This window comes from Pongo pygmaeus, chromosome 6 (assembly GCF_028885625.2).
Source record: "Pongo pygmaeus isolate AG05252 chromosome 6, NHGRI_mPonPyg2-v2.0_pri, whole genome shotgun sequence".
NCBI lineage: Eukaryota > Metazoa > Chordata > Mammalia > Primates > Hominidae > Pongo > Pongo pygmaeus.
Genome location: NC_072379.2, coordinates 139197638 through 139208355, shown reverse-complemented (window position 1 = coordinate 139208355; position 10718 = coordinate 139197638). Strand labels below are relative to the sequence as shown.

The following is a 10718-nucleotide window of genomic DNA, read 5'->3' as shown; positions in this document are numbered from 1 at the left end:
GGACGACAGAGCGAGGCTCCGTCTCAAAAACAAACAAACAAACATATTCTTGGGCCCTGCCCCAGACATATGGAAACAGAACAGGGCTGTGGAGGGGGGAATTAGCAGAAATCTATGTTTTTCCTTCAATCTTTTATTTTGAAAATATTCAAACTTACAGAAAAGTTGAAAGAATACAGCAACCACCCCTATACCTTCTACAAAGATTCCACAATTAACATTTTACTACATTGAGGTTCTTTTTTTCCCCCCTCTCTCTCTATCCCCTCCTTCTTTGCGTCTACAGAATTTCTTACTGAGACCTTTGAAAGTATATTTCAGACATCATGACACTTCATTCGTGTTGTGGGTTACACTGTGTCCCAATAAAAGAAACGTTGATGTCCTGGCCCCTGGTACCTTCAATGTGAGCTGAGTGGTAAACAGGGTCTTTGCAGAGGTACTCAAAATGAAGTCATACTGGATTAGAGTGGGCCCTACATCCAGTAACTGCCATCCTTATAAGGGAGAGAGAGATTTGAAGACACGGAGAGACACACAGTGAAAAAGGCTACATGACTGTGGAGACAGAGATTGAAGTTTATGTTGTCACCAACCGAGGAACGCCAAGGATTGCCAGTAACTACCAGAGGCTGGAAGAGGCAAGGAAGACTCCTCCCTAGATCCTTCAGACAGAGCATGGCCCCACCAGCACCTTGATTTCGGACTTGAACTGTGACAGACCAAATTTCTGTGTTGCAAACTATTCTGATTGTGGCAATTTATTACCGCAGCCCTAGGAAACTAATACAACTGCTCAATACAGGTGTTACCTAAATGTGGGCATTTAATGGGACTCGGGTATTCTCTCCATAACCAATATCATTAGCACACCTGAGAAAATTAACAATAATTTTATGATATCCAACCCATACTCAAATATATCCAATTGTTCTCAAAATATCTTTTACAGATTTTTTTTTCCTTTTTTTTGATCCAGGATCCAATCAAAGTATCTTACATGCATTTGATTATTATGTCTCTCTAATTTCTCTTATTCTAAAATAATTTATCTTAAAAAATGACTTCTTGCTCTTTTACCAAGGTCCCGCCAACATGGGCCGCGTTCGCACCAAAACCGTGAAGAAGGCGGCCCGGGTCATCATAGAAAAGTTCTACACGCACCTAGGCAACGACTTCCACGCGAACAAGCGCGTGTGCGAGGAGATCGCCATTATCCCCAGCAAAAAGCTCTGCAACAAGATAGCAGGCTATGTGTCACGCATCTGATGAAGCGGATTCAGAGAGGCCCAGTAAGAGGTATCTCCATCAAGCTGTAGGAGGAGGAGGGAGAAAGGAGAGACAATTATGTTCCTGAGGTCTCAGCCTTGGATCAGGAGATAATTGAAGTAGATCCTGACACTAAGGAAATGCTGAAGCTTTTGGACTTCGGCAGTCTGTCCAACCTTCAGATCACTCAGCCTACAGTTGGGATGAATTTCAAAACGCCTCGGGGACCTGTTTGAATTTTTTCTGCAGTGCTGTATTATTTTCAATAAATCTGGGACAACAACAACAACAACAAAATGACTTCTTGATGTGTCCAGGTTTTAAAGAAAAAAATTATTCTCAAACAGTAAGAAAGACTTTATTCAAGACTACTGCAATAGGCGTGCTGCTATAAGGGAGTGCGATCTGGCTCAACTCCAAGTACAAGGACAAGTGGAGATTCACAGCCAAAGAGCAGGATGAGGGGTCAGTGGACGGGAAATTACTAATGGGAGACATCAAGTGTAGGTGATTCTTGCTAAAGACAGGCTAAGGGCTTAGACATCAAGGAAGCAGGGTGAGGTACTTGATCAGATACAAAGGGTGGAAGGATGACTTGGCAGGATTCTTTGCTAAGACTGGCTGGGCAGACCAAAGACAAGATAGGGGCCAAGGTCCAGGCCTAGTTGAAAAGAAGGCTCAGAGGAATCTGACTAAAGTTTGGTCAGGGAGAGAGCCTTTGTTACAGGTTAGTTGTCTTATAGTACGTTCCACACTGTGCACTTGTCTTTCCTTTTCTTTTTCTTTTTTCTTTTTTTTTTTTTTTTTTGAGATGGAGTTTTGCTGTTGTTGCCTAGGCTGGAGTGCAATGGTGTGATCTCGGCTCACTGCAACCTCTGCCTCCTGGGTTCAAGCGATTCTCCTGCCTCAGCCTCCCAAGTAGCTGGGATTACAGGCATGCACAATGCCTGGCTAATTTTGTATTTTAAGTAGAGATGGGGTTTCTCTATGTTGGTCAGGCTGGTCTTGAACTCCCGACCTCAGGTGATCCACCTGCCTCGGCCTCCCAAAGTGCTGGGATTATAGGCGTGAGCCACCATGCCTGGCCTTGCATTTGTCTTTTCATCCTTTTGGTGGGATTTAACTTGTTCCTCTATCACCATTAAGTCATGAGGCTTGATCAGATCCATGTTTATCAGATATGGCAGGAATAATTCATAGCTGGTAGTATTAAGTATTTCAGATCACATCAGAAAGTGCATAAGTGCATAATAGCTGCACTATTAGCGATGCTTAGTTGTTGTTGTTTTTATTTTTATTTTTGGAGACGGGGTCTTTCTCTATTGCCTAGGCTGGTGTGCAGTGGGATGGTCATAGCTCACTGCAGCCTTGAACTCCTGGACTCAAGCAATCCTCCCACCTCAACCTCCCTAGTAGCTGGGACTGCAGGTAAGTGCCACTCATGACTGGCTAATTTTTTATTTTTTGGTAGAGACAGAGTCTCACTATGTTGTCAAGGCTGGTCTCGAACTCCTGGCCTTAAGCAATCCTCCTGCCTCAGTCTCCAAAAGTGGTGGGATCACAGGCATGAGCCACTGTGCCTGGCTGAGTTTGATCACTTTGGTAAGGTGATGACCACCAGCTCTCTCCATTGCAAAAGGCAATTTTCCCCTTGGTAATTTGCAAGTCATCTGCAGGTAATACTTTAGCCCGATGTGAATATCTTGCTCTTCAATAACCTTCCGTCCAGTGGTTTCATCAAAAATCTTTATTTAATTGGGGGTTGCCAAATAGTGATTTCCAATTCTATCATTCCTTTCAGTTTTATTAGCTGGTATTTCCCTTCCTTTATTCCTTGTTTTGAATATCACTAGAGATTTTTAAAAATTGTGTTATCAGGCCTGGCATGGTGGCTCACGCCTGTAATCCCAGCACTTTGGGAGGCCGAGGCGGTCAGGAGTTTGAAACAAGCCTGGCCAATATGGTGAAACCCCGTCTCTACTAAAAATACAAAAATTAGCCGGGCGTGGTGGTGCGTGCCTGCAGTCCCAGCTACTTGGGAGGCTGAGGCAGAAGAATCTCTTGAGTCCGGGAAGTGGAGGTTGCAGCGAGCAGAGATCGTGCCACTGCACTCCAGCTTGGGCGATAGAGCGAGACTCCATCTCAAAAAAAAAAAAATTGTGTTATCAACTATAGTGAGTATTTATTTTGATGTTCAGATTGACCTAAATTTGGCCAGTAAAATTTCCTTCAAGCTGGTTGCCGTCTTGGAACACTTCTTTGTCTTCTGGCACAGTTTGATGTCCCAGGCTCACTTTCCCTGCCCCAGATTGGGGACCCACCATTTCTCCAAGGGGCAGAAAACATGGTCATCCTCTCAATTACCTAGAGTAGTGCTATCACATTCCACCAGCCTGGCCAACATGACGAAATCCCATTGCTACTAAAAAAATACAAAAATAAGCTGGGCATGGTGGCGGCGCCTGTAGTTCCAGCTAATTGGGAGGCTGAGGCATGAAGAATCATTTGAACCCAGGAGGTGGAGGTTGCGGTGAGCTGAGCTCTTGCCACCGCACTCCAGCCTGGGTGACAGAACAAGACTCTGTCTCAAAAAAAAGGAAAAAGAAAAAAGAAAACAGAATAATGGTATCACATTCCTTACCCATTTAAAATTAGCTTAACAGTAGCTAATGTTGATCAAGTGCTGGGCACTGGGCCACATGTTTCCATGCATCCTCATTTAATTCACATGTTAATTCTTTACAGTAGATTATATTACTTATCCCTGTTTTACAGATGAAGAAATCAGGGTGTGGGGAAGTTAAGTAAACTGCCCAGGTCCTCTCAGCTGGCAAGAGGAGGAGCTAGCAATTGCAACTCTAATCATTCTGACGCCAAAGCCCAAGCTTGGAACCACCATAATCTATTGACAATTTGGCTACAAAACAAGAAAACTCCTTAAGCAGCATTGAACCTGATAATGTCTACATTTTTAAAAACAAAAACCATGCTTTAAGGTAACAGGTATTAAGCAAAATTTAGGGAAAGAAATCCTTGAGTACAATCTGGAAACTTTCTCATTAATTCCCTTTTTTTTTTTTTTTTTTTTTTTTTGAGATAGAGTCTCTCACTCTGTTGCCCAGGCTGGAGTGCAGTGGCAAGATCTCAGCTCACTGCAATCTCTGCCTCCTTGGTTCAAGCGATTCTCCTGTCTCAGCCTCCTGAGTAGCATGCGCCACCAGGCCCAGCTAATTTTTGTAGTTTTAGTAGAGATGGGGTTTCGCCATGTTAGCCAAGCTGATCTTGAACTCCTGACCTCAGGTGATCTGCCTGCCTCGGCCTCTCAAAGTGCTAGGATTACAGGTGTGAGCCACCGCGTCTGCCTTTTTTTTTTAATTTTTTTTGAGACAGTCTTGCTCTGTCCTTTCTCATTAATTCTAAATTGCCAATAATCATAGTTTAGAATTATCTTGATCAACCCAGAATATGAGGAGAAAGCTTTCTTACAACTCAACCAGAAGCCTTATCATGAAGTGAACTGGAGCACGGACTTTGGACCAAGGGAATGTTGAATGCCCTTCCAGCTTCTCACCTACAAGTCTTTTCTGTGCTTCTGGGACAGTCCATTCAGAGCTTAAGCTGTCCAGGGTAATGAAAGTGTTAGTAGGGGAGAAGAGAAAGCTGCTATGATTATGTAACTATGCCAGGTTGTCTTTGTAACAGGGTGCTGAGGAAGGGGATAGGGAGTGGGACACTTGCCAAACTGGGGGCTGTGACTGCTTGAACAAAGAAGCGCCTTTTTCTAATCTGCACAGAGGTGCAGATAAGCACTGCAGACTAGCAGAGGCCCTAGCTGAGTCAAGTTCTTTCAGTTTGAAGTTGACTGTTCTAGGTTCAAGGGTGAATGACTTTCTATTATCTCTTCATGAGAAAAAACTTCCTCCTCCCAACAAGAATTTCCAGTTGTGGTTATTAGCCTAGGTGTAACAGAAATTGAAAAGTAATTATATTTCTCTTAGCAGCTAAGGTTGCCCCCAGCAACCTGCCCATTTCCTGCTTTCACTCTTAGGAGGACAGTCTTTTGCCTTGTATTCTTTTTTTCCCTTCTCCACATTGACTTTAGGGTCCAGTTTTAAGCCCCAGACCTGTTTAGTAACTAGCTTTAATCCCAGGGCACCAAGTCTTTGGCCTCTCCATGCTTCCTCCTTCCCTTCCTGGGTCTTAGCCAGGGCAGGGAGCACTACCTACCTGAGTACGCAGAGCAGTGGTGAGAGGTGGCCCAGGGAGCCATCTCAGGGAACCCATTAAGATAAAGGGGAAGAATAAACAGAAGCAGATGTTCCTTCAGCCCCAGTCCCCAGCCCACTGAAAAACAGGAAGCTGGGATGGCAGCTGATAAGGGCTGTCTCCAGGGCTGGGCCGGGACTCCTTGGAGCCAGGGGCTGGGTTGGGTTTCTCAGTCCTCATCTCTCCAGAACAGTCTCTTTTTTCTTTTCCTTCATTACTAGGGGAAAGCATAAACAGTCCCCCATTACCACAAATTATGCAGTTGAGGTCCCACGTTTGGGGAAATTGTGAGGGTCAGCCCATCCAGAGTGCAGTGGATGAGCCTTGCCCTGGGAAAATCATTTTTGTGATCCTGTTATCTCCCCCACCAGGTAAGTATCTCCAGTCCAATCTTATTTCCCTTCCAAGGGGACAGGTCAGAGGTGCTTTCCCTCCATATGAATACAAATCAAATGTATTAACATTCTATCATCAATGCCTGCGGCCACTCGAAATTCAAAAGATGGGGCTGGGGCATGGTGTCTCAGCCTGTAATGTCAGCACTTTCAGAGGCCAAGGTGAGCGGATCACTTGAGGTCAGGAGTTTGAGATCAGCCTGGCCAACATGGTGAAGCCCCTTCTCTACCAAAAATATAAAAAATTAGCCCGGTGTGGTGGCAGGCACCTGTAATCCCACCAGCTACTTGAGAGGCTGAGGCAGGAGAATCACTTGAACCCAGGAGGTGGAGATTGCAGTGAGTCGAGATCACGCCATTGCACTCCCGCCCAGCCTGGGCGACAGAGTGAGACTCTCTCAAAAAAAAAAAAAAAAAAAAAAAAAAGAAATTCAAAAGATGTGAACTCCAGGGTGGAGACTGCACACATGCACACATCTACACACATGCACACACATATGTACACACACATGCATGCACACTATACATGTACATACATGTGCACTCACAGGCACACACATACCATACACAAGTGCACACGTGTCACACACATGCATGTACACACGTACCATGTACGTGCACACACACATACCACACACACACGTGCACATACAAGCCCTCATCTAGGCTGAGATCTAAAAGCCCTGTGGTTGGCCAAGTGCAGTGGCTCATGCCTGTAATCCCAGCACTTTGGGAGGCCAAGGTGGGCAGATCACCTGAGGTTGGGAGTTCGAGACCAGACTGACCAACACAGTGAAACCCCCTCTCTACTAAAAATGTGAAATTAGCTGGGCATGGTGGTGGGTGCCTGTAATCCCAGCTACTTGGGAGGCTGAGGCAGGAGCATCGCTTGAACCCGGGAGGTGGAGGCTGCAGTGAGCCAAGATCACACCATTGCACTCCAGCCTGGGCAACAGAGGGAAACTCTGTCTCTAAATAAATAAATTAATTAATTAATTAAAAATAAAAGCCCTGCAGTGACTCCATTCCTCAGTAGTGATGGGGAAACTCTGTCTCAAAATAAATAAATAAATAAAATTAAATAAAAATAAAAGCTCTGCGCTGACTCCAATCCTCAGTAGTGATGGTTCCCCAAAACGCCACAGTTCACCCTCCATAAAAGGGGTTGTCCAAGCTTGGAGCTCTCTGGGTCTGGGGTTTCCCCTCAGTAAAGTAAGGCATGTGGACAAGGAAACTTCTAGGACCTCTTCCTGTGCTCCCACATCCTCTGGCCCTAGGGGCTGTTTTCAGCTCCACACTCCCATATCCTGAAGGATCAAAGGAATCAAAACTTAAGGAATTGGACCTTAAGGCTGTGGTGGCTGGGCTGGAGTGGGCGGTGCTTTGCCACGCACCTCTGGCATATCATCCTACAGCAGTGTTTCTCTTTCAAAAGAAAAAATTGCGGTGGCTCAGGCCTGTAATCCCAACATTTTAGGAGGCCGAGGCAGGTGGATCACCTGAGGTCAGGCGTTCAAGACCAGCCTGGCCAATGTGGTGAAACCCCATCTCTACTAAAAATACTTTTGTATTTTTAGTGTTGGCCGGGCGTGTTGGCAGGCGCCTGTAATCCCAGCTACTGCGGAGGCTGAGGCAGGAGAATTGCTTGAACCCGGGAGGCAGAGGTTGCAGTGAGCTGAAGATCATGCCATTGCACTCCAGCCTGGGCAACAGAGCGAAACTCCGTCTCAAAAAAAAAAAATTATTATGGACCCCAAGCTGATGAAATCTTTAATATTACCCAAATATGTGCATATTAAAACCTTGGTATGAACACCTTGAGTTGTTAGGTAGTCTGTCATCAGAAAAGTCAAGCAGAAAGGAAGGGAGAAGTCAGGGTGTCACTCTGGGCCCCCAACTTCAAGAGTGTTTCCATCAAGGGCTGCATTTCCCCCTTGACAGACCCACCATAGCTCTGGCTTTGGTGGGTGATCCCTGGGTGCAGGGAAGCCCGACCCCTCCTTCCGTCCCCATTCATAGAATCCTGGACTGGCCAGGGGCCTAGAGAGATCACTAAGCACTGCTGAAAGGCAGAAGACCAACTTCTAGACACAGGCACCCTGCCCCCGCTCCTTCTCTCCCTCCAGCCTAGGGGTGGCAGTGACTTCCTGCTGTTGTAAACCTCTGGGCTGCCTCACCCTCTACTTTATGGATCTTTGGTTTATTTGTCCTGGGTCCTAGGAAGGAGGTGAGGCAGCACTTCCTAAGGACGGGGAGTGCAGATGGCATAGGCAAGATGCCCGCAGAGGCTGATCCGGGCATGTGCTCAGCACAGCAGCTGCAAGAGGAAAGCAGGGCTGGGCCAAGGGAGAAGGCGAAATGTGATGCACTTGCCACCAAAGCCTGGCCCTCCATCCCATGATGAGTTACAAAGCCCTTCGGAGTTGTCCTGAGTGGAGGCAAGGGGCTGGGTTTTTGCACCCCAGTCCCCATATCTCACCCCTACATGGTTGGGTTGAATTCAGGCTGCCCTGCAAGGAAGGAGCCACCCTTGGGCCAGGCAGCCCCCTTCAGGCAGGGCTATTCCTGGGAACAGACTGGCGGTGAGCTGTCAGCAGTTGTATCCCAAAGAAGAACCTGGGCAGAGGCTGCAGAGTCGGCCACAGCATCAAAGCCCAGCTCTGCATATTAGCTGGGTGACCTCGACCCAATTCCTCATCCTTGTTTAGCATGCAGTTCAGTTTCCCCATCTGTAAATAGGGAGGCTGTGAAGATCAAATGAGACCATGTTCCCATAGGGTACAAGAAGCCCGCCCCCGGCTGGCTTCCCTCCAGGGAGCTGCTGCCAATCCCTTTGGCCAGGATCCAGGACTCTGCTTCACCCACCTATATAAGGGGGCAGGGACCCTGTGTGATAAGGTCTGTGCCAAGGTGTGGCCTTCCCTCCCGCATCCTACTCTCAGGGGGTGGATGGATCTTGCTCTTCTCACTGGCTCCTCCAGCTCTAGGGACAGAACAAGGATGCCGAACCAAGGTCCTCTTGGAGCCTGTCCTTCTGGCCTCCCTCATCCTCCCCAGTTGAGCACTGGCAGGTTGGGCCCAAGCATGGCCAGGGAAGGGAGAACCTCTGGATGCTGGAGTTCCGAGCCTCAGCTGTGCCATGCAGCCCAGAGCCCTGCCCGGAGTGGAGTGTCAGGCTCTGTGGCATTTGCCTTTATCCTCTGGGTGTGCCAATCCCCAGGAACCCCACAGGAAGGAAGGGGTGGAAGAGCCAGGGCAGAATTCTGGCATTCCTGGGTCCCCTAAATCCCACCTGCACCCTCAATAGTAGAAAAGATGGGAAGATATAAATAGAAAGCAGTGGGGGTGTGGGGGAAGGTCAGCAGCACCCCAAACTGCTTCAGGGCCCCCGGGGACGCAAGGAAACTTGATGTGAGTTGGAAAAGGTCCCTCCTCCGGTTGGACGCACACCCACGATGTGCAGCTTAGCTCACAGATGGCGCCTCTGTGCAAACTAGAAAAAGCCCCCCGCCCTCCCTGTGTGGTTGAGGTGCAGCGCCCAACCTGAATGAAGTCTCCACGGGATGTCACAGGCCCCTTGCACTTCCAGTTTTCTCAGCACACACGAAATTGAAGGTATAGCCTTGGGTTCTGCACATTTTGTGTGGCTTATGTGCCAACTGGGACAATCCGGTTATATGCCACAGGGCCCATCTTCCCAGACATCAAACATCTGTCCACGCCTTACAGCCTTTGCTGCTGCTCTCTGCGATGACATTCATAGAATCCTGGACTGGCCAGAGGCCTAGAGAAATCACTAAGCACTGCTGAAAGGCAGGAGACCAACTTCTAGACACAGGCACCCCAGCCCGGCAGCCTTTTCACCATGTGTGTCCAGCTGGGCTCCCTGCTGTCCTGAGCCCACGCCTGGTAACTCACATTTTCCATGGATGTGGACAACAGCACCCTGCCCATAAGATGTGTTGCTGCAGGGTGGTGTGGGTAGGGCAACGATCAGAGCTGGGCGACCTCAGTCTGCATTTAGCTAGATTTGTTGTATCCACCCAGTATTGATCCTTATGGCTTTTCTTAAAAAAGTGGATATGGCCACAACGGGCCTGCACTCCTTCCTGGTACCACATGGCTGGAGGGGAGTTGTGTCCTCTCTGGTAGCACCACAGGAGTGGCCATAACCCCAGTCTAATGGAGAAATAGTCCATTATGTACTCCAGAGGCTTCCGGCCTTCGTTTGAGTCCTGTATCATTTATTGCTTGTTAGACTTTGAAAGAGCTACTGCTCTGTGCCTCAGTTTCCCCATTTGTCAAACAGGATGATGAAATAATAGCACCTACCTTACAGGACTGCTATAAGCATTAAATAAATGCATATAACAGCACGTAGTACATAATCATAATCACTAAATGTCAGCTCTCATAATGACAACAGGCAAGGTCCCCATGGATAGTGTAGACATTCAGGTAAAACATCCACAAACATCATTTCCTTGTTTTGATGACCCTCGAATTCCCAGCAATAGATGGTAGCTGGCCTACGGAAAACAGAGTGGGGAAAGTCAATCATTCCTGTACAAGGCCCCTCCCCCATCCCCTAGTAATAAGGCAAACTTCCAGATTGCCAGGGGTTGTGGGTGCCGCCTTGGCTCCTCGTCTTGCCCAGCTCAGAACTGTCTCTGAGATGGGCATGCAGGGACACACTATGGACAACCAGTCATGCTCCTTGTCAGCAACTTCAAAGAACATTGCCCATATCCCAAGGCCTCTTCGTTCCTCTTCATAAGTCATTAGGGG

General features: G+C 47.6%; 1 non-coding gene and 1 pseudogene across 1 annotated transcript; one reads left to right on the top strand and one right to left on the bottom strand.

The window, feature by feature from the left end:
* Positions 1-1074: 1074 nt before the first annotated feature.
* LOC129040800 (small ribosomal subunit protein eS17-like) lies at positions 1075-1555 on the top strand (annotated as a pseudogene).
* Positions 1556-5753: 4198 nt separating this feature from the next.
* On the bottom strand, positions 5754-5914 carry LOC129041886 (U1 spliceosomal RNA). Its single transcript, XR_008504001.1, has one exon. It is a non-coding gene; the product is annotated as a U1 spliceosomal RNA (small nuclear RNA).
* Between the last annotated feature and the right edge of the window lie 4804 nt (positions 5915-10718).